Source organism: Mus pahari, chromosome 12 (assembly GCF_900095145.1).
Source record: "Mus pahari chromosome 12, PAHARI_EIJ_v1.1, whole genome shotgun sequence".
NCBI lineage: Eukaryota > Metazoa > Chordata > Mammalia > Rodentia > Muridae > Mus > Mus pahari.
In genome coordinates this window covers 37696928-37722548 of record NC_034601.1, presented here as the reverse complement: position 1 = coordinate 37722548, position 25621 = coordinate 37696928, and the positions used below count along the sequence as shown (strand labels likewise).

General features: G+C 35.9%; 1 protein-coding gene across 16 annotated transcripts in view; it reads right to left on the bottom strand.

Annotated features, from left to right (window-relative positions):
• The window catches only part of Zbtb20 (zinc finger and BTB domain containing 20), a 726359-nt gene that overhangs the window by 674254 nt on the left and 26484 nt on the right, over nucleotides 1-25621 (bottom strand). For 14 of the 16 annotated variants that reach the window (XM_029544691.1, XM_029544687.1, XM_029544690.1 and 11 more), the window contains exon 1: nucleotides 17671-17868. The exons of 1 other annotated variant lie outside the window; for it this stretch is intronic. The gene's annotated coding sequence lies outside the window, so the exon portion shown is untranslated. Of the gene's footprint in view, nucleotides 1-16733; nucleotides 16775-17670; nucleotides 17869-25621 lie in introns of those variants that run through there. One more of the 16 variants, XM_029544668.1, reaches the window with a different exon arrangement.

Below are 25621 nucleotides of genomic sequence, written 5' to 3'. Positions count from 1 at the left end.
AGAGAGAGAGAGAGAGAGAGAGAGAGAGAGAGAGAGAGAGAGAGAGAGAGAGAGAGAGAACGAACTGCTGTCTCAATGAACAGCCTATCAGGGATCAGCAAACACATGGACAAACGGACAGAGAAGAAATAGAAACACCTTGTATATGAAAACTAAAATTCATGATATTTGGGCTTAATTCTTGAGGTAAAGTCGAACTCAGAGGACAAAACAACAAAGGAAATAAAATCACATAAACTGATAAAGCTAAACATTCATTTTCAGCCCAGAAACTATTGAGTGGGATGGGGATGGCAATAAAGCAAAAGTTAGAAGAAAAAGGCAACAGACTTGGGAGCCAGAGGTAACCATTCCATACATGTGCCCATATGGACATGCACCTCACGCTTCTGCCCATGTAAACATACTTATCATTTGAACAAAACAACAGAGATTCTGCCTGTAGAATATGAACTGAAACCTACTATAACTTAAGCTCAAAAAGCTCTGTCATCACAAGCTGTAATACAAATGATCTGTGATCCTATGTATATGATAAACACTATTTACAAGAGCCACTCAACTCTACCCGAGAACCTCAATAAAATGCAGAAAGCTGGGCACTACAGACATCAAACAACAAAGAATCCCAATCATTTTGCTTAGCACTGTCTTCTCAGCATCCAAATGTGTTATCATCTACACATACACTCCATCCACTACTGCCCTCCTCCTCCTCCATCCTCTGTGACCTTTGTCAGGAAGATTCACTAGGACTGCATCTCTGCTTGTCACAACTACATTTATATTTCTGTGTTTGCCCCAGGCGCCTATCTCCCTATCTTCTCCTCACAGCCTATACTTCATTAGTGAAGCCAAAGTCCACTCAAACACCATTTATCCAGAGCTACATATTCTAACCTGAGTGTCAGTACCATTTTTAACTCCTTGTTGCTACTGACAACTATTATCCCAAATCCTGCATTGCTTTCACAAAGGAAATGTTTCAAAATTCTTTATATAACATGTCAAGCATCATCAAAAAGAGTTCATTTTTAGTTCATAATAAAATTTTGAGTGAGAAAATTCTGTCTGCTTTGGTCACAATACATGTTATTTGTTGAAATAAGAAAACAATAAAGCTTAATTTTAAGAATTTTAACCATTGATTATAGGTATTAAATTGAGAACCTCTGACTAAGAATGAAAAAGAGAAAAGGAGAGATCATAAGACAGTCAACCACCTAGCACAATTAATGCTCAAGTTGATTTCAGCAGTTATAGTTGAATTCTGTAATTCCAATTTTCTACCTATTGTTCAGCAGTCTCATAGCCTAGCATGAGTAAACACCCTATAGAAGCACATGTGTACCCACTCCAGATGTGCTTTGTCAGAAATATCTAAGTACTGTTCTTCCCCAGTATAATACACATTAGCAAAGGAATGGAAAGGAACAGATATCTTGCTCCTTATGAAGTAGTATTTAAAATGTATAATAGTATCAATGTAGAGTTGAAATTTTTATAAAGAACATGCTAAATTGTATTAAAGTTGAGTTGCTCAACATGCTTATAACTGAAAAAAAAATCAGTGACCATTCTCTGGGAAACCTAAAACATACCAATAAAAGGACTGTTAACCAGTGAAGTGTTTAAATATTCAGTATAAATTCAATAATAGTAAAGTAAAAGCAAGTGCAATAAAATAATATTGAAAATGAACAAAAGTTATTTCAAGTGAATGCCAATATCATAACTAAAGGTTGAAATCAGCACCCTTATGAAGTTTATATGAGTTTCATACAGGCAACATCAACTGTCACAGTGCTACTAACTACCTGTACGGATTCAAATTTAGCTTGATGTATCAGGCAACACCAAGAGCTCCTAAACAACCAATAAATAAACCTACAGAACCAACATTCAAAAATCTGAAAATATTATAATAAAATTAATGGTTGTCATTATTATGTAATAGTACTTTATATTTCAAAAATATTTATATTTAATTAATGAATGTTTAAACATTAGTTTATAAGTCATCAATAGCCAAATAAAATAAGAAACTAAAAAAAAAAGTATTAGCCAAGTGAATCACAGAAGAAATATCTTATAAGAAATATCTAAGTTTATAGACTAGTAACAAAGAAACTTATTTAAAAATCAATTTATATTAGCACTTTTTTGGGAACATCTTGCATCACCCCCTTAAAGATCACAGGGAAAAGAGGTAGCACAGAAATAATGTTGAATTATCAGCTATCAAAAGTACCATGGTTAAATTTTCAGTTCACTATTTTACTCAGAGCTTCCCGGCAACCCACTGACATATGACCAAGACCGACTAGCAGAAAGTGACAAAAAAAAAAAAAAAAAAAAAGGTTGAGGCTTCGAACCCACCTTCCCTCTCATACAGGCTCACATCCCAAACTACAGAGAATAGGTGGCCAAATTTTAACATCAAAGATGCACTTGGCATTTGAACCAGACCTAAGAATAAAAACCATGGTCTTTATTGTCCAATAAAGCTAATAAGCTGAGGCTTACTTAACTCTTTCCTGGCTTTTTGGATCTTCTCAAGGATTACTGAAATTGGAGGCTACATATGAAAGGACAGTTCATCATTTCCAAACAAACGACCCTCATCCAGACTGCCCTCCAATCCGTGAAATCTGAGATGCCTCAGGATTCTTCTTTGTGAAAGCCTTACAAATATATCCAAAGATGGTGAGTCCCATATGGCTCTGATAAATGAAACCCGTTATTGTGAATTTCAGGCTCTTCTTTACAACAAAACACTATTGGGTGAATTTGGTGCTCATGAAATAAAGCACTAATTGCGTGGCCTAACAACACTGAATCCTCTGCCTAGCAGACATTTCAAGTTGTGCCAAATTGGTTTTGGGATGTGAACACATATCCTGGAGCCAGACTAGCTCACATGCACTCACTACTCCCTGGAAGGAAGTTGGGCACTCTTGGAAACTACATTAACTCTTTCAGGACACCCAGGAACCTGACTGTCATGAGGAAAAAGGCCCTTTCAAGACAAAAACAAGTCATTCTCCACAATGTTAAGCCCCAGTAAGAGAGGTAAAAACAGCAAAATCTGACTGATGCTTAAGTATCCACATTACATATTAGACAGCATCTGTACCCCAATAGATGCTTTCTCAAATGTATCTTGAAAGTGCTATTCCTTTTCTCCTTTGTATGCATAATTTCTAAGACATTAATAAGAATTGTGTGCACTCCTGAGACAAGAATTCATTTTAAGCTTAATATGCCACATTTGCCTCAGGCCAAGCGATAAGAAACTTTTGTTTCTTTGGTAACCACTTTCACCCTATTATAACAAGAAACTTCTTTAGTGTTTTTAACCACATGAAATGCAATTTCCAAACAAGAATCTTTTTCTATGGTCTTTGTATACTGGCTCATAGAGATGCCCACAAACCTGGAGCTGCATATTTAAATGGCAATTAACCAAATCTCTCCCTCTCATGCAAATCTATGTTCATAATTTTAAAAACAGGATAAGGAAAATTTTAAACTGCTACCTCTTTTTTATGTCCTAAATTATCCATAAATAACTTGTTGGGGATCAGTACCTATTTTTCTAGAGAATTTTACCTAAATAATTAATTTGTAGTAGATAAGAACACATTTATCTGTCCCCGAGACACCCAAACTGTACCAACTATTATTTTATAGTTTGTAGGCTAAGGCTACTGTCTCCTTAAGGCGGTCAACTTCATCTTTAATTTTGAAAACTTAATAAAGATGAAGTCCAAATGAAAACTGTGGAAAAATAAGTAAAATTCTTTGAAGATGTCATTTAGTTACTTGTACTTTAGCTACTTCTAGTTTAAGCATTCTCCATTTCTTACAGAACCACATTTAACTTCTTGACAATTGGTGTTAATTTGAATGGAAGGTGAGAAGTCTGCACTCCACTTCTAACAAAGCTGCAGGCCCTAATCACAGGGCTCCTCAGGTCACTCAGACTGTCTCCATTGCGGAGATATGAAAACACAACCAACCCTACCAACCCTGCTATCGGCAAATAGGACACAGTTGTGAATCAAATGTATGGCTGTTTTTGGCCTCAATTAATTAATTTCAATTCTTAGAATAGAATCCAACACTCTGATGGCTGTGGATATGTCATTATGAGAACCATCTACCTGATCTGCATTAATATTTGGTAATAACTGAAACATTCACTAACCAAAGTTTAAAGGACTGGACACTCTACTGCAGTGTGTGCAAACCATGTTGAATATGATGACATTCCCCCTGAGTTCTATGCAGTTACTGAGTTAGCTTCCGGTGACCAAGTAAAACTCAGGTTGTACTTCAGTTGGCACAGAGAAACCAGTAAGACGGCATTATAATGAAAAGTGAAGCTACTGCTTACACATTGCAATATCCACAGATTTTTATATTTACTGTAACAGTGAGAAGCTGACTAATAGATTTGACCTCAACAGGTAAGATGGGAACCAAGGTGAAATTTTCCCACAAGGCTCAAGCATAGGAGATATCTGAGGAAAAGAAAGAATGGGAAATCCGATTTCTTTTTTTTTATTATTTATTTATTATTATTATTTTCTTTATTTACATTTCAAATGCTATCCCGAAAGTTCCCTATACCCCACCCCCACCCCTGCTCCCCTACCCACCCACTCCCACTTCTTGGCCCTGGCCTTCCCTTGTGCTGGGTCATATAAAGTTTACAAGACCAAGGGGCCTCTCTTCCCAATGATGGCCAATTAGGCCATCTTCTGCTACATATGCAGCTAGAGACACAAGCTCAGGGGGTACTGGTTAGTTCATATTGTTGTTCCAACTACAGGGTTGCAGCCCCCTACAGCTCCTTGGGTACTTTCTCTAGCTTCTCCATTGGGGGTCCTGTGTTCCATCCAATAGCTGACTGTGAGCATCCACTTCTGTGTTTGCCAGGCACTGGCATAGCCTCACAAGAGGTCTTATAAACCTTTCAAGGACTAAAGTTCTAATTAATGTATCTACTCTAAATCCATGTAATATTATTATGAAGCTGTTTTTCAAACCTTATGTGTTCACTACAATTTCCATATTTAGAGCTCTGCCATGAGCACAATCTCTAGTTATTCAACAACATGTTCTATTTTTAACCCCACGATTATTACATATATAATCTAAATAAAAGAGATACACATGCGTAAAAGGATGCATACTGGCCTTACAGATCAGCTTGTTCTAAACATCCTTCATACTCAAAATTTACCTCACAGTCTACCTAAGCCTGAAACTATCACGAAAATAGTTTTCAGATACTACAGCAACAGCAAGAAGAGAGGAGGGAGGAAACAGGCTGCAGAGATGTTAGGGTTTCTTCATCAACAGAGGCACCAAGCCAACCAATGTTCTCACTGAAGAAATAGTTCCAGTACAAGTCCCACCACTGAAAACACATGTGCAACTGTAACTAGTCATTTTACCTATTTAGGCTTCTCCTTCCTACTCTGCAAAGCAAGGGTAACCAATTTCTCCCCATACATCTGTACTGGCTAGACGGTTTTACAGTTTATTCTGAGCTAAAACCTCATCACATGATACCAGTAATACCTTCCCCTCCCCATTAAGTTTTCTGACTTTGTGTGTTTGCAAAGAAATAAAATTAGCTGTCAAAAATCAAACAAACATGCCCAGTAGTCAGGACACACTTTGGCTTCAGGAATGGGAAGGAGTGAGTTATGTCAAAGTGTTTATTTGGACCCAAAAGGGTCACTGTTGGTATACTACCTCCAACTACTACTAGCTCCTGTGGAATTTTCCTCAGAAAAATGGAGAACTGTTTTAAGATAGACATGCCCTTTAAGCTGGTCTCAAATCAAAATAAATTTAGGATATTCAAAGAGCCTACAGAATTTTCCCTGTGGAGCTTAAATAAATTACTGACAAAATTTTCCATTTCATGCTCCGTTACTAAATTTGACTTTCTACAAAATCATGTTTTAATTTCTATATTTGAAAAAAAGAGTAGGTAAACTTCTTAATTTTAAGATCTACCCTTCATTCTTCCCTAGATGACAACCTAAAAGAGTGTAATTTGAGAAAAGGTCACTCTTAGAATTTCAAATGTAATCCAAATCCCCCAAAATTGAAATTCTTCTAAAGAAAAGATTACATTCCCCTGTTACTAAGTCTGTGGATACATACATACATACATACATATATACATACAATGCTTAATATATGAATTAAGTTGTCATCAAAACTTTTCCAAACTATATATGTATCTTAATTTATAAGATCATGGTTATTTTCAAACATAGATGATATAGACCATAGTTTCTTTACACTGTGACTATTCTACATGCATTAGAAACAAACTTATGTCCTATAAAGCTTACTAGCACTTTGTGACTTGTGGTTAACAAATGTTACACTTTTTTTATTCTGGGGTATACTATGATTGTAAGGAGTACCTTTAAAGTACTGATAATATATTAAGAGAACTAACTCTTTGCTATCAATATTAGACTGAATCCATATTTAACCTAAGTTCTGCCCCTTACTAGATATGCAATCATGTGTGAGTCACTTAACTGTTAAAAGCCTAGTTTTCTTTTCTTGGAGGAAATACCTCATAATGTTGATATAGGGATTCCAAAGTCCCATAAGCAAAGCTACTTAAGAATTCAATAATTATAGTTAGTAGAACTATGGAGGCTCCTTTTGATTGTTGGTATTTTATTTCTACCTCCATCCAGAAATCATTTTCAATGGAAAAGTAAGAATTTCTTTCCATCAACATGATTTAATTAATAACTATTATATCAAGTGGTTCACACACATTTATGCCTCCCAAAATTAGATACTACCACTTAATGAGAATTTGATAAAGGTTCATTAGATATGGGGAAAATAATATAATGTAGTGAAAAAATACAGACACTGAATCTCAGCTTTGATGTACACAGCTGTCAACTAATGTCACAGGGGTTTTCATCTGAAGCACAGACAGACTATCACTATACATGCAGACTTGTAGGTAAAGATCAAATTAAGTAACCTGTGTGAAAAACAAAAAGTATTGCCCTTCTGTAGGTTTTGATTATACGACAAGACTAAACTTTTAATATATGGCAGTACTGACTAGCCTTTCACATGTAAAATAATACAGCTGTGTTTAGTTAAGGAATCATATGATTGATGAAGTTGAATTTAGATGCATCGATAAACATTGTAACATTAAACCTTAAAAAACAAAAAAAGCAGTCATTCTCATAGTTTGCAATAGAAACTGATGGAGTAGCTTTTATAAGATACATGTGACCTTGGAATCCATGCATATGAAAATTCACCTGATGATTGTGATACATCTGAGGCTATATGTAGATGACATAAAAGTCAACTAAAATTTTCTCAATTGATTGGCCCAGCTACAATGCAGGATTCCTGAGTTCCACTGACCAAATTACTCGTGATGGAGCTTGGATCACTAAAATTTAAGAAATACTGTAGGGTGATTATTATGCACCCTGATGCTTAAAAACCAATGAACTATATGGTATAATAATTAAATACTTGAAAACATTTCCCATAATAATTGCTTACTTTTTAAAAATTAGCTTCTATACTTAATAATATCATGATCAAAAGTAACTTGTGAACACTAAGTTTAAAAAGTTATTTAAAAGACAGTAGATGTAGTCCCGTTTTACATTTGTTAGTTATTAAGACAAAATACAGAAAATTTCGAGACCATCTCTAAAGAGTCTGCTGCCACAGAGAAGCCGTCTAAGTAATGTCCCAGATTTCAATGTTCTTAGGCTGTGTGTTTTGCTCTGACTTGGATTTTATTATCATTCCTTCTTTAGTTACAGCAGTAATTGCAGGGACACTCCTTAGTATTTGTACACTGCTTTTTTTTTTATTTCAAAAAATAAAAATTTATTAGGGATGACAGATGGAAAAGTACAATTATCAAATCTAGAATTAAGTAACATAATGAAAATGAATAAAGTAAATTATTTTTCTACTTTACGGTTTTTTTTATTATTATTTTCTTTATTTACATTTCAAATGCTATCCCGAAAGTTCCCTATACCCCACCCCCGCCCCTGCACCCCTACCCACCCACTCCCACTACTTGGCCCTGGCCTTCCCTTGTGCTGGGTCATATAAAGTTTACAAGACCAAGGGGCCTCTCCTCCCAGTGATGGCCTATTAGGCCATCTTCTGCTACATATGCAGCTAGAGACATAAGCTCAGGGGGTACTGGATAGTTCATATTGTTGTTTCACCTACAGGGTTGCAGCCCCCTTCAGTTCCTTGGGTACTTTCTCTAGCTCCTCCATTGGGGACCCTGTGTTCCATCCAATAGCTGGCTGTGAGCACCCACTTCGTGTACACTGCTTTTACTCCTCGTGAAAGCTTTACAGACATGAACTCACTCGTTTAATCCTCACAATGACTCTATGAGAGTTTATAGGAAAGGTAACATCTACTACTGCTTTTTTAAAAATTATAAAGGCAAACTTAAAAAATTAAGTGAATTATCCAATCCTAAGTTTATTTGTGTTTTCAGTGATATGTGGACTTAAAATTCAAGGATAAATTCCATAAAAAAAAACATGTGAAACTTAAACCATAACGCTGACATTAAAAAGTTATGAATAAAGTTTAAAAGAGCAAAAAGAAGTTTAAAATAGCATGAAATAATATGTAGGTGGCAAGTAGTTGCTCTTTAAAATTATTCTACTTATTTTATAGCTTAAAAGAGAAAGATGATGGTAGCCCAATCAACCAAACTAAATATTTAATAAAATGCAAAATCTTACGATGCCTCTCAGTTATAATTCCCATGCCCAGATTAAATTTAACCACTATAAGAAGAGCTTTCTCTTCTAAATCATGAGATAACAAGTAGTATTTTCAACAATGAGTAATTTAACTTTTAGCTATAGTAGTAATTCAAAAACTGAGATGCCAAAAGTACAAAAATAATGTAAACACAAGAGCAGGCCTTCCAAAATTCATGAGCTGACACCCTTCAGATCAACTGGATCAGTTCAATGCTTTTATGCACTGATGTAGAAGGGCCAAGTATCTCATTCACATTAGCACAAGATTTTGTTATGAAGCACAGCCAACTATAACACACACACACACACAAACAGAAAATGTCATTTTAATATGGAGCTCTCACAAAAAGGGACCTATCATGACTGCCCTCCAAAAGACCCAACAAGCAGCTGAAAGAGTCAGAGGTGCACCCAACCAATGGACAGAAGCAGCTGACCCCTGTTGTTGAATTAGGGAAGGCTGGAAGAAGCTGAGAAGGGCGATCCTGTAGGAGGACCATCAGTCTCAATTAATCTGGACCCCCGAGATCTCTCTGATACTGAACCACCAAACAGGCAGCATACACTAGCTGACATGAGGCCCTCAATATACATACAGTAGAGGACTACCCGGTCTGTGTTCATTCAGAGATGATGCACCTAACCCTCAAGAGACTGGAGGCCCCAGGGAGTTTAGAGGTCAGGTGGAATGGGGGGTAGGGACATCCACGAGGAGACAGGTGGGTGGGGAGGAGGTGTGAGATGTGGAACAGTTGGAGGGTGGATGGAGGGGGAAATAAAATATGGAGTATAAAAAAATAAATTAATTAAAAAAGAAGAAAACTATATGTATATGTATGTGTATATATGTGATCAAAGAGAAAGTTAGAGAGGATTGTTTGAAAAGGAGGTAAGTCAAAAGGTGTTCTTCCAAAAGAGAAATGCTTTGAAAACCATTTAAATCTTGGAGAGAGAAGGGTAAAGTAAGTGTGTGTGTGTGTGTGTGTGTGTCTGTTTGTGTGGTGTGTATTATGTATGTGTGTTCAAAATAAATGTGTCATAAACTGCCCAGTATAAGTATTCATGTGGACCTCAAGTACCTTGAGTGAGTATTCTGAATACCATAGAAGGTTTCAGAATGACAGACAGTTATACATAAGTCTCATCCTCCAGCCCAGGGCTTACACCGCCTATATGCTCAGAAACAATGACAAGTGAATGTGAGAAGTAGTATTACAAGGAATGCATATAAAAGTTCCCGTCAGAATTCAAAAGAAGAAATAGCTCCGTGTCTGATGTGCTGAGTTTCAGTTTTATAAGCAGTAAGAACTGGGTGAAATCTCTCCTATTTGTTGTCTTCTCCATCTCTAATTCTAAGTTAAATATGTCCCTCCCTGAACTCAGCATTTTAAAAGAATTTTTAATGCTAGTATGAGAGAGAGAAATACACAGATCCTAATATTTTCTTGAGAATTAGGAATTTGCAAACACACTAAAACACTTCATATGAATTTTTGTATCATTAATGCAAAACCAAGACTTAGAACAAATTGCAAATATTTTTCTGAATGTCCAGTTCTTTCCTTTTCACTGGCTCATGCATTAGTTACTCTCATAGCAACAGGGACACAAGGTGGCACTGTCGTGCTGACATTCATTCCAGGCCCTTTCTAAATGGACAAATTTGAAAGAGGCAAAAGGGTCTATTGTAGCAGTTAAAACCAGAGCTGTGATACTGGCCTCCCATGTCTGCCAGTATTTACAGGGGGCTAAGGAAGAACAAATCTTTGTGAATCCTTTCATGAAAATCACATCATGTTTTTATAGAAGACAGTGTATTCTCTGATGGCATCACCTAAATATCATGTCTGTGTTCATAAAATGTTCAAAGGCATCCAGTTTGGCTTTGCCAGTAGAAACTCAGAAGTGAGCGGTGTACCATGGACAAGCTGTGGACACGGACCACCTCTCCATCTAGTGGCCAGTGAGAAAGAGGAGCCATGGAAGCTAGGCTGCACTCCACTCACTTAAAACTGTCTTTTCTTAGACTACCCACAGGCAATTGAGTCCTTCAGTCTATCAAAAAAGAACTTTTGGTTTATTGCAATTACTGAGTCATTAAATAAGACCAATAATCTATTGTGACACTTCCTTACCCTGATACCCACCACCTCCAAATTAAGGTGCTGTGCTCTCTCAGACCCCACAGGCTCCTTCTACTCTTTCACCACTATGAACCCAAACTGCCTCCATACACTTTTAGCTTATAAACAGAAACTATGAACAGAGAGCTACAAATACAGCTACCTAAAACAAAAATCACACTGTTTAAGACTTTAAAAAAAAAAACCAGAATCAGAGAAGTTTTACTGTCAAAGAAAAAAAAAATCCTGCAAAACAGAGATTGTGACTTACTTAAAATCACAGTCAAAAGAAACAAGGCCTCCAGATTTAGTTACTTTAAATCCTTTCTTGCATTAATTAATACCACCTGATTCCAGAGGAAGAGCTTTGTAGCAGACTGTAGGGTTTTTCTCAACATACCAGAAAAAAAAAAAAAAAGTTTTTAAACTTTTGTTCATATGTTTCATGGCCAACTGATAGAACGAAACTATTGAGTGTAGGTCCTAGATATCTCCATATTGGTGGGTATACTGAGAATGTAAGTGTACAATTTTTTCTTAAAAGGAAAGAATTATCTGTAACTATTCAACATTTGCAAAGCAAACCACCAAATGGGCAGGATGGTGGGATGCAACAAAGAATGGGCTATTAAAACTTGGTTTCAGAAAGCCTTTATGTAAAACAAAACCTGAATCCATTTTGTCTGGTGGAAAGTTTAAGAGGGTATTTTGGTTGCTGCTTTATATAAAATTATTTGGCTTTGTTTTAAGAGAACACACACACACAACTTGGTGGATCAGCTCACCCACTGTAACTCAGCGCATGGTGCCGCTTTGGTGCTTCTTACAGAACAAATACATCAGTTCACCAATATGAAGATCTGCTCACAGCTCAAACCCCAAGGATTAAAGGACAGCAAGAAGCCTGATACTGACAGTACTACTCATGTGAGATGCTTTGACTCTGCTATAACCTTGTTCAAGTGACACCATTAGAATCTGAATTGGGATGAACAGAGTATTTAGATCTATTTGCTTTAGCAGGATGAAAACAGAAGCTGTAGGAATGGGTCAAATAGCTTTTTCCTAAGTTGGGCACAAAGTATTTTTCTTTCACCAACTCCTCCCACTCTCAATATTACTTATTTCAATTTCCTTCTTAATAACATCTATTTCTTTTCCTTGTAGATGAAATCAGGGAATAAAGATCATTGCTGATATAAGAAACCACAAAATGTTACAAGGATTTTACTTCTTTTGATCCTATTTGGAACCCAGGTGATAAGAATATATGACCAAGAACACAGGGACAATGAATAAATATATAAAGAACAGGAGTGTATTTACTGAATTAAGAGGAGTTTAGTGTGTCCGATATTTTAAAAAGAAAACAAATCACCAAGAAACAGTGTAAAGCAGCACTCCCAATAGCATTTGCCTAACTTCTACTTAGACAACCACAAAAAAGGATGTCTAGGTAAGGTGTTTTTATTTTAAATGACAGTCATACAGTTTTCACATTTGCATATGAGAACCAAAACAGTTACTTAACCTGAAGAAGCATTCTGCTAATTATTTTTACTAATGGCTAAGTTGGCATACCCATACGAATCGAAAACACTCCTATAATTTGCTGGAACGATCAAACTACAAAATGAATTCACAACAACAAATTACAACTAGATTGTAAATCCATATGATATTTTAAAAGCAAAACTAAAAACAGAAATCTATGGTAATTTAATAAAAAGAGAAAAACTAAAGGCTCCTAACTGTTAACATTTATATAACAAATTTTATGGTTTCAAAAATAAGGTTCACATTCAGTTTCTTTAAGGACAAAATAACACTATATGTAATTTGTAATTATTCCCATTTGTATGGTTTTCAATTTATTTGGCCTCATTTTATCCTTCTAACTGCAAACTCTACATGAATATATTTTTAATATAACTTACATTAGTAGTTTAATGAGAACTTTTTGAATAAATTCTTGATACTTAACTGCTTAATGTGAAATATGAGCATTAAATTCATCTTATCTGAAGACACAGATGTCTTCAATAGCAAAGCTACTTCTTATAGCAGCAAAGCAAACAGTATATGATAATCATGACCCTTTCAATCAGCTGCGATGGAAAGCACTCAAATTCATGAAAATTGTGCGTGGTTCCATCTGCCCACTATAAGAACTGACCAGTTTACTGTTCATGCTCCTTTCTTCTCAACATTCTTATGTAGAAAAGCTGCTAAATTTGTCTGGGTAAAAGTGGTTATGTAAGAGCTGCATTGCTTAACAGAACTACAAAACACTGCCTAGAGTTTCAGTTGAGTGTCAAAAGATTCCAGAAAGGCAAAGTTCCATGTCCTCAAGCTGATGACTCTCAAGTGAACTGTAGAATAACCAAAGAGCTTGATCCTGGAGTGGAAGAGATATTATGGAGCCAAAATCAAGCATAATTTTCCCTCAGTTGAATGCAGAATCAGCAGAGTATTTGTCAATGTGTCCATTACCACAGGAGGTACAGAGTCACAGAAAAAGTCCCACTTCTAAGCCCTTGAAGGCTGCTTTGAACACCTACTGTGGTAAATACCACATGTTCAACAGTAATACAGGTAGGTGGCACTATTCCTTCTTAGAGCCTCAGAAATTTGCCTCTACTGCTTCTGAAACAGCTTGAAATTATTCTTGGCACATTAAATATAATAGGTATCAATACTGATATGTGATTATAGGACATTTGTGTAACAGGACAAGAAGTCAGACATTTTCTAGAATGTGTAGAATATGCATGTAGCTTTTAGACTTTGGGTCACAAATGAAAAGTACCTGGCTAAGTTAAGGGATTACATAATAGCAACCAAAATGTCTTACATAATGAAAAAAATATTTAAAAGGCCTTGGCCTCTAAGCAAAGAACAGATTGCTTCGTTAAAACATGGTGCTGGCACATGAAAACACAGGCAGACAGAAGGACTAGGTTAGGACCTCTGGAAGTGGATGCCATCAAGGGTCAACCAAAACTAAGTATAGACAAAAAGACATGGAAACCTGCTACTTTGTAAGATACTTCAAGATTCTTTTTAATGGAGAGATAAAAGCACTTGTAAGTATACTTTGCACAACTGACAGTGTGTAGTGTCACTACAGTAGGATAGCCTATTTCTTTGTGATACCAAATTTCTAAAATTTGTTTGTATTTTATAGAGCCGAGTAACTGAAAATAGTCAGATTTTTCTCTTCAGTACAGCTTAGGTCTTTACTAGTTAAGAAAGTTAGGATGGGCTTCTTTCGTAGATGTAAATAAAGCACATTTTCTACTAAAAACCTTAATTTGTGTACTTTTAAGTAGGTCCAAGGTGGGGCAGCTTGAATGCCCATTATCACCAGCTATTCTCAAGAGCCATGCTTACGACTGAAGAAGGCTGGAACCAGCAGCATTCAAAGAATGTCAACAGCAGACCTCCCTTTGCCAGCAAAGATCACAGTGAGCATAGGGGCCAGATGCTGCTTCCACATACCTTGCCAGACCTCGGAGCAACACGTTGCTCAGGGCCTAAATTTGGCTTCCTATGTGACAGCATGACCAGCCACACCTCAGGGCTGGGCAAGTCCGTGGACACATCCACCAATAATTTCTATATTTATAGAAAGCCAGAACATGTGTAGATAATCACACAATTGGTTATTTATATAGTGCCAGATTTTATGAATACAGGAATTTGTTAATTAGCACAAGGACTAATCATTAAAATTCAAAAATAGATAAATAAACAGGAATGCCATTTATTTGTTAACATTTCAGGGAGAAAGTACGCAGCTGCTTTCCTTTTGATGAATATAGGCTTCTGCAGGGAAAAAAATATGAAGGAAAGGGATCTGCAATTTTTGAAACCCTACTGAGTAAGATCCAGGAAATCATACATAGTCTTTCTATTAAAAATAATCATACTGATTCGCCCTTCAGTTAAAAAAAATTTAGAAAGTTTAAACTGGCATGTGCTTAGCATTTGAATCATACTGTTTGGCATTCCACTGTTTGGGTGCTTTTCAAAGAGCCAAAGCTGATTTTCATCGGATAGGAGTTAAAAAGCACACACACGTCACTCAATACCAAATTGTTTTAGCTACAGGGCATGGCAAAGCATGAAATAACTGCTTTAGAGCACTTCCTCATGTGGGTGTGTTAGATAACTGTCTGCTCTAACATTAAAATGAAACACACTGTGACCTGACCAGGGCTTCAGGACTTAAACAGGAAGATGAGCCCCCCATAACCAGCAAGACTGGTTAATGAATTTTTCTGGCACTCTATAGCCCTCCTGTGACGCAGCCTTTCAGCCTTCCAAATCCCCAGGCAGCAGAGGGCACTGGCTTTAAGTTTACTTATGCACATCTTACAGTATCCTGTAGCATTCGGATTGTGACAGTTCCTCCCAGAAAAGGGCAAGATTATTTTTCATCCTAAAAATATTTTCGATTTACTGAAGGCCAACCAAGAATTATAATGCAAAAGAAAACACATTCTAAAAATTAAAACCACCACAGAAATGACTAAAATTTTCCTTGCTTTTATCCTTTCAGGGAGGTAAAAAATTTTCCATTCTCTTTTGGAGTTACAGCATTTGGTGTTTACTTGTGGTTAATGTAAAAACACAATGTGAAATATTTAAAATTCTATCAGCAACGTATCTTGATTCTTTGATCCATATAAACGTGAATTATATACATAAATTCACACTATTTCCACAAAATACATATGCACAAAAAATGATTGATCAAACAGTCTGTGAAAGATTTCTTTTATCTAAAAGAGAATCTTAGATAATTCTTCAAGAGATAATACCAAAAATAACAGGTGTACGACACAGACACACTTCTGACCTATAAGTTCTGAAACAACTTTTTGGATCACAGTCTGAAATGGGAAAAATTCTATTCAAAACATCAACTATGCGCAGTGTTACTACACATTTCCTAAAGCCTCCTTCAAACTCTCCATGGACCTTTGATTTAAAAAAAAAAAAAAAAAAAAAAAAAAAACAATCTCTGAAAGGGCCTGACTGAATGTACTTCAGGTCTGTATGCTCTTGGTCAGGGCTGGCCTTTCCAGCTGAAAAGACAGTGGAGAAAAAAAAAAAAAAAAAAAACTAAATTAAAAGTCTAAGTATATTTTTTTAAAAGAAGCGGTAAAGAAGACTTTTAGTAGCAAAAGTTCACTACCTTCCCATAATAATGGATTTTGAATAAACGCTTTACTAGGTTTGAACCTTGAGAGTGTGTTGTGGAGTCTGCTCTTGTGTCCCAGGTGGGTTAAGAATATTGCTTTATGGACTTCTTTGTGTTGTCAGAGAGGCCTAATGGAATTAACAGGGGAAAGTCTGCTACTTATAGTAAATGAATAATGTATTACAAAAAGGTGATTGTTATTATCAAACATCTCCACAGATCAGCATTCATTTCTTATCACTACTCGTGTATATTCTGAAAACATTTATGTGCCTCTCTGTCTGACTTAATTTTTATCAGATGAATAAAAGTTCTACTTTTGCAAAAACCTCAATAAAAGTCCATCTAAAAGTACACTTCAAATCCACCTTATTTAACTACTCCTTGAAATTTTGAAAAAGCACTATTCTAGAAAATTCCTCAACAATGCAAGCGGGTTTCAAGCATAGCTTTTTTCCACCATGAAAAGAAAAAAAAAAAAGAAATAAAAAAAAATCCTCAAATGCATATTTGCAATAACAAATACATTATTTATGGACTCAAATATGTTAAGGGAATACTTACAGTTGTTGCACAAAATGGCCTGATACACTCCATAGCTTCCACTTTGTTAAAAAAAAAAAAAATGTAAAAAGGCCAGTCTCCACTCCTCCCTCCCTAAGCATAAACAAGCAGTAACATACTAAAAGGAAACTATCCCAGGATAAAAACTTCTTGTTAAAAAAGTTTGTACTCTTACTAACCACAGTAATACCCATATAAATGCAACAATCTATCTATAAAATAAAAAGTTAGAAAATAGCCACCATTTCTTTGAAACTATAACCAAGATGCACTATTTCTACATGTGTACTAGCAAAAAAAAAAAAAAAAAAAAAGCTCCTTGATCCTTGCCCACCCTGAGGGGCTACCCTTCACCTTATGTCCAATGTCATCAAATAAACATGCTAGCATAAAGAATGCAACCTGCTTAAAGAATCTATACTGTAAATATGGACTTTAAACTTCAACGCAAAACAAAGAACAAGAGTCTCATTTTGGTAGTACCCACACTGGCTCTGCAGCTAAAACTCACTGGCAAATAACTAACAAAATCCAGTTAGCAATAAATAAGGACAACATGATATATAGACAGACAGATGGAATTGCATAAACAGAGGAGAAAAGCAAAGAGACAAACATACGGAGGAGTTTGTTTTAAAAGAGTGAAAGATTCTGATTTACTCATTACTTTAGTAAGAAAAATAGGTTTGTTTGTAATTATTTTTAAACTAATAAAACTGAATCACAAGGTCACACCCTTAAATAATTAAGAAAATTAGTAGAGGGTAGGCCTCCTATAGATGTTCCAAATTTCAAGCTAGCATTAGCTCTGTCAAATTTAAATACAGAAATTAAAATTCAGGAAAGAAAGCCTAGAAGCACTGTGGAGTAAATAAGATGATAAATGCAGGGGGACTGAGGAGGCAGGGTTGTTTTTATGAAAGTTGTCTGCCCCTACCTTCTTCCCCAGCGCTGAGTTTCTCTTCTCATAATCGGTGTCTCCCTGGAAGTACAGTGTGAGTGGTAATGACTGCCTGCCTCCCTAATGAGTCCATTTTCCTGCTCTTGATGTTGTGTATATACACACACTGCAACCTACCTTACAAACCACAGAGACGGGAAGAGAGAGAGAGAGAGAGAGAGAGAGCAAGAGAGAGGGAGGGGAAGGGGGGCAGAGAGAGAGAGAAAGACAGAGACAGAGCAAGCAAGCCAGTGAGAGAGAAAGAGAAGGAGAGAGAGAAAGAAAAACAGAAACAAGAGAGAGAGAAAGGCACAGACAAAGCCCTCCTACCAGACAGCAGACAGCCCTCTTTCCCCTATCCAGGAAAATGCAACTCGTCTAATGCAGCAACAGGTTCAGTATTGCCAGACTAACAGAGTGAAAAAGGTATATTCTCTATAGCATTACTGCTTGCAAATAAACAGTTTAAGAGCAGCTGGCTCCACCTTCTTTATTTATGCTCCATTATGAGGAATGTATTGTTTCAGCTCTGGCACACAGTACGTGTGTAATTATCATAAATACATTTTTGCATATTAGCAGGAAATAAGGAATTACATAGCTTATTTGTGCAATCTTTCAAATTTATTTTTTGAATGTGAGAAAAATGTCAACAAATCTGCTCTGACAAAAGCTTAGTAATGATTTTAAAGTCAGAGCAGTCTTAAAGGAGACTGTAAGAAACAGACTCCATACAATAAGAAAACTGATCTCAGACAAAACTGATAACTGCAAAGAAGAAACCACTGTTCGGTAAATAAACCACGACCATAAACAAAACTACAAGACAAGAACAGAATTAAGTTTAATTAACTTGCTAATAGGCCAGTACCCTAGAAGAAAGCAGACTGGTTTCTTGTTTGAAGCATCCAGCTACACAAACACCACAATGCAATGTGGTCTGTATGAACAGGTGCAATGCATTTAATACATAGTATACCAGAGAAATAAACCTATTAGGAGTTACCATTCAAGCAAGACAAAGTTCTATACAATATGGATCTGAAACTACAGTAAATAACCTTTCATCTTTTACTAGAAGGCAAAACTAAAACTGGTGCTTTTAAATAAACCTTCCTTGAAAGAAAAATGAAACTCTTTATACTATACCTTTAACCAAATTTTCACATACACTAGCTCCAGGAAAATAGTGCTAATTATATTACTGGTCCCCACATACTCCCCATAGCCTCTGCTAACTTTCAGGTGCCTTTTCTAAAGTGGTGATATATTTTCAGCTTTGGGATGATGAACATCAGAAAATAGAACTGGTTGAAAGTCCCTTGTTTTTTTCAAAACAACTCCTGATGCACCAAACTATATCTGAGTATTGTATCTGTGTAGACACCCATCTTCCTTAATATTGTTTATACAGTTTGACTATATAATTTGTATGCATTTAAAAATATTAAAATAGAGTAAATTTTTCTAAAGGAATCCACACACATAAAATGAAAGGTAAGAGGGTTCACTTAACTTATTCCAATGCTATATTTTGATACCAATGACCTTAAATATAGTATCTGTAAAACCACCCTTTTATATGGCTTAGCTTACTACAAAATTCAAAATGTATTCCTTTACATGACCAAAATAATTTTACCATGCTGAGTGGAGGGATATACAGGTCAGTTGGCAGAGTGTTTGCCTCGCATGCACAAAGGCCTGGATTCAGTCCCCAGCATTTCCTAAAACTGGACGTAGTGTCTTATCCTTATAATCCCACATTTAGAGGAAGTGGAGGCAGATCGAGCAGAAGTTATAGTCATCCTTAGCAACATACTAAGTTCAAGGTCAGCCTATATATCAGCATACATCTTCTTGCCCCTTGCTGCTCTGATAATTCCATGTTTATCGTAAAGCTATAATATAATCAACACAGTGTGCATCTTGAAAAAGTAAATAAATAAATAAAATATCAATGGTGTAAAAGAGTAGAGAAGCTGGAAACAGATCCACATAAACTTAGTCAACTAATCGTTAACAAACTAAGACTGCAACACAATGGAACAAAGGCAGATTTCCCACCAAATAGCGCAAGAACAACACAACATGAAAAAGTCCTGGACAACAACCCGAAATGCTGGGAATTATGGGTAAAGGTACCTATATAATCCAACACTCTAGGACTCCAAAACTACAGGAATAAATCCTTAAGGAAAGCACTAACAGTGTGATCCAAGAAAGAACAAATTCGTAGACTGAACTTCATTAAAATCACCATTTTTTTCTTTGTATGTGAAGAATACTGAAAAAGATCATGGTAAGACAAGCCATAGAAAACTAGGAAATATTTATAGCAGATAAATCATAATATATACTTATCTAAGATATGAAATTATATCTTCAATTCAAACAAGCAACAGAATTTAAAAGGTGGGAAAAGAGCTTAACAGTCACCTCACTGAAAAGGAAAACCAATGGCAAATAAGCAAATAGAAACATGCATGTCATTTGTCTTCAAGTAGTGCAAAGCAAAACAATAAGATATCACTGTACACTCATTAGAGCAGCCAAAACCCAAGACACTGACTATACCAAATGCTTGCTAGTAGGAATGTGGAGCAACGTAAATGCTCCTTCACTGATGATAACAATAGAAAACAATACAACTACCTGACAGTTTCTTGCAAATCTATTTTTTAAAACATCCTCAACAGAACGTTCTACAGGAGCTATAGTCGTAACTCCCCAAACTTGCAGTTAATCAAGTTTATTAGATAAATGGACAGTTTGTGGTATATGAAGACAACAGAATGTTTTCCAGTACTAAAAATAAAGAAGCCATGAAATGCTATGGAGGAAATTTTTACATTATTCCACTATATGACATCCTAGAAAAAAATCCAGCAAATGAGAGTCAGGGTCATGGTAACAATGAGATGAATAAATGAAGAACAGAGGATGGTTCAGGGCTTAAAATTACCCTCAGTGTGACCTGAATGGTACCAGATAGATGTGACAGTACTTTTGTTCAAACCCATAGAATTTATTAGACAGGGTAAATCGATGAGTACATTATTGACACGGTAAGGGAGGGTACAAATGAAGGCAGGAGGGTAAAGGGCACATGTAAAATCTGATAGCTTCTTTTCAATTCTCTACAAGCCTAGGGGTCCTTTAAAAAGAAGAAAAACTATTAGGGCTAGAGAGATGGCTCAGCAGTTAAGAATGTGTACTGCTCTTACAGGGAACCAGAGTTCTGTCCTCTGCACCCTGCACCCGTATCAGACAACTCACAACTGCTTGTTAACTCCAGCTCTAGAGAGATCCTGTGCCTCTGACCTTTCCACAGCCACCACTGCTCACATGCACATTCCCTACACACAGACATATGCACAATTAGAAATAAACACAAAGACTATCACTAATCAAATCTAAAACGCATTGCTTCTGGAGCAGGCACAATGATTCAATGTACAAAGGCACTTACAAGTGCCAACTTGAAATCTGAATTCAATTATTAGAACCCATAGTAGGAGAGAATCAATTCCCAAAGGATGTCCTTTGATTTCCAAACGTGTACCACCATAACACAATAACAACATACACAGTCATACATACACAAGCACACACAATAATAGCAACTAAAATAAAAATATTGTTTTCTGTACCCAGAATTGCTGCTAATTTTTGCATATCCTGAAAAGTCATGTTAACTATCCACAGTTTAGGTTTCTTTCATATAATAAAAATTAAATTTAAAGAAAATAATTGGATTTGAACTAACAATTATTGTGACAGTCAGTGCTTAATTGTTCACTATGTATAAGAACTGTTTTAAGTCATTTTCATTTATTAACTCATTAAATCTTAATAATGACCCTATGAGGTAAGAACTGATTTTAGGCTATATTTTCAAGATAAAGAAACAAGATTAAGTAATTGTCTGAGATCACATAATTTAGCAGTAATGGGATTTAAATCTAACCTGTCTGGTTTAGATCTCATGGTTTAATTCTTATACTTCAATGCTTCCAAATATCTTATGATTGCTAAAACCTCACCCAGACATAATATTCTGTGCTTGTAGGTTAAATTCAATATATCATGCCTTGCATAGTAATACAGCACCATTAAAATTTCAACATCCAGAGTTCTCAGTACATGTGGCTTATGGTATAGCAAGTCTAAAATACCTTCTGTCAGGTATTGTTGAATATTGTGTAATGACGGATCCATGGTAAAGTACTTGCAGACATGTGAGAACCTGAGCTCAGATCCTCAGAACTCAAGGCAATTTTGGAATCCCAGTGTTCCTAAGGTGAGATGTAGGGATAGGAGAATCCCTAGAAGCTCACAAGCCAGCTAGGCTCCTATCCACAGCAAGACACATTGAGATATTGCCTCAGAAAGATGAAAGACTGGAAGATGAAGCCCAAGATCCAAGATTATCCTCTGGGTGGAATACAAATCATACGTGTGTGTGTGTGTGTGTGTGTGTGTGTGTGTGTGTGTGTGTGTGTATACACATCATACACAAAGATTTTTTTTAATTTTATAATTTAAACATCATACAATTTCAATAATAATACAACCAAGTATTTAAAGAAGTAAATAAATATGTAAAATACAATAGAGCATCTCCAACTTTCTGTAGTGTGAGGAGGGAATAGAAATGCAAGAGTCAATTGTAAGAACTGTAAGAACAATAAATAGATAAATGTATGTAGTTTTTAAAAATCTGTTTCAACTGTGAATTATTTGGATATATTCAAAAATCTTCATAGTTTTGACTTACTCTTAAAGGATTTATCCTTGCACTGATCATTATGTATTAACTAAACAAGTTGTCTCTTTACTATGCACAGGAGATGAAACTATTTTAAAACATGATAACAGTTCCTGCCCTTGAAGACTTCACAGAACAGAGGGGATGGGCAGGCAAACAGTCCAGTGAATAAAATCAAATAACACTGGCTAAACTGGTATTTTATAATAGTCCCTTAAGCCTCTCAATAAGCTAAACACAAGTCTATAAATGTCTAAATTTAAAATATGAAAGTATGCGTACATACACTTGTGGGGAAGGGGTAGGTTCTGAGATTAGAATTCGAGTTTGTTTTCATACAATGACCTCTATACACACACTGCATATGGTGTATTTCCCAAAATATCTAGTAAATTCTTTAATGCATAATATACATACATAAATGAGTATGAAATTTAGTGGTAAATATTGTCCTATTATATTAAATTCCTTTTTTTTTCCAATTACATGCATCTTGGTCAGTGTTATCTTAATAATTACTTCAAGGAATGTGCAGATTTTTTAATTCTTTAAAAGCAAAGAACTCTTAATTTCAAAGGCATTCACCAATATCCCAAGTCATACTCTTCCTGAGCTCGGGCATCATTAATGTTTTAAGACTATTCCCAGGATTCCCAAAGAAGCCTCTATTGTGAAGAGGAGGAGGAGAAAATTAGAGCCATGTTGCAGCGACAGAAAGTTTCCGAAGCCTGAGGAAAAGGGTAGAAAAGCCATGTTTAGGATCAGTAAGACAAAATGGTTAATTGCTACACTAAATAGAAGACTTTGTCATTGAAGCAGCCATCATCAAGTTAATTCTATATCTCTTAATTAGATAATAATTCTTAATTTTGGTCATCTGACAAAAATTGTATCCCATTGCTCCCAAGAAAAATGAAAAGAGACTGTAGATAAATCAGAGTTTTCTAATCCTGCCAAACAGTACAGTCTTTATATGGAAAAGTAAATATTTAATTTCAATTTTAATCAACAAATATTTAAGTCTAAAACTAAGGGCATCGGGTGTAATGCGTGTAACTGGAAATGCCTCTGTTATGGTGAGTTGGAGCACTGGAGAGGTTTTATGCCCCTCTCCTCCATTAGACTGAGACCTGTACACAACAGATCACTCCTTCACTTCTCTGGCCTGGCAGCTGTAGTGCAGCTAAGACGTAGTTGAAAGAAAACTCAGTTTTCTTGAATAAGAACGTGTGTACATGAAGGCTTAAACAAAACAATGGCACACAGGATCCACACACAGTAGTTAAGTGAAGACGTGACCAAATCTGGGTTCTAAGGATAATGTAAAAAACCTGTAAGTACCAGTTTAAATTTTACTAATTCACATAGCTTATTCTTCTTTTAAGATCTTTTAGACAGACAATAAAATGCTGAACAAAAAAAGATATTCTCCTCTAATAGATTTTAAACATTTGCTTACAATTGTGTGTGTGTGTGTGTGTCTGTCTGTCTGTCTGTCATACACACATGCCTCAGTATGTTCATGGGACAAACTATGAAGTATGTTCAAAGTATGTTCAAAGGACAACTAGAGGGAGTAGGTTCTCTTCCACCATGAGCACTCAGTTACTGAACACGGTTTGTCATTGGAAGCAAGGGCCCTAACCTACTCACCTATCTCACGGATCCCTACAAGATTGAAAAATCACATCCTGAGTAAGACTCAGCCCGCATTCACATTTGCTTTAGCTATTATTTCTTGTCTTCATATATGAAAAACATCCAAGTAAAATCTGAAGTTGTCTTTACATAGGAATGAAACTATCCTACCTGAGGAAAACACCTTGGAAGCTAGAAGGTTGGGGTACACCTTGTATAACCTTCTTGTGGGATTAAACTGTACTAAGTAAGAAAGAAGCAACAATCTGAAGGTAGGAAACATGAAAAGGAGAAAGACGAGTGGAGAAAGCAATGAGAAATTCCCACTTTGAAGGTGAATTTTTCTTTCTCAAGTGAAGCCTAATCTAGAATTCTAAGAGTATTTTTGCAATGCAAATGTCTTTCTTCTCTGCAAACTTCTGGCAAAGTCTGGATGGTGTCTACAGTCTTACATAGAAGGATAATGAAGTCCGAAAGAATCAAGAGAGAAGTCAATTCCCACACTCACGCACATACTAAATGCTTTGCAGGATGGATGCTTTCCCCTCAAAACATCCAGGAGTAACTAGTGGAGTGAACAATGGCTAGGAAATAGTAAATCTTGAGTAAAAGAAATCAAAAGTACCTTTAATGTAGAATGACTCATGTATGGAAATGAGTCAATCTCCCTTTTTCAATGCAAGACAAAGCAGACCATGGAGGACAATAACTACAGAGATCAATGCTAAATTACAGCATTATAAGTTTACTTTAAATGATATGACTATCTTCATAAAATGAAGGGAATAAAATACTTCCACTACAAAAACCAATGGAAATGATGACCTAATGTAATGAAAAAAACATACGAAGTTCATGTGCAATAATATCTACCTGAGTCTAGAAAATTCTTTTAGGCATATGAACTGAATGAACTCTTCTTGCCCCCTGCTCAGTCCACCCTACACAACAATCTAGGACAAAGCCAGCAGCTAGCCAATCTTTAAAGTTTTAACACATATATAATTGATTCATATATATAGCATATATTAAATATACCAGAAAAGTACAGCAGTACACTTACTAGGAAAAATGAAACACACATAAAGACATGAAAGGCATCTTAACTCAAGAGTTTCTGATATACACTTCTAGAATAAATGTTATCACTGCTATATGCTTTAGACCTAGAATTAGTGTTACATGCACTATCTCATTTAGTCTCTCCAAGAGCGAAAGTCATATCGGTCCCCATCTTATAGGAAAGAAAATGAAGTCTCAAAGGAAGAAAAGGAAGAAGAGAGGGAAGATGGAAGATTAATCTGTATAAAAAAGGCTTGAAAAATCATTCCAAGGCAGAGGCAGGTGGATTTCTGAGTTCAAGGCCAGTCTGGTCTACAGAGTGAGTTCCAGGACAGCCAGGGCTATACAGAGAAACCCTGTCTCAGAAAAAAAAAAAACAAGAAAGAAAGAAAGAAAGAAAGAAAGAAAGAAAGAAAGAAAGAAAGAAAGAAAGAAAGAAAGAAAGAAAAGAAAAGAAAAGAAAAGAAAAGAAAAGAA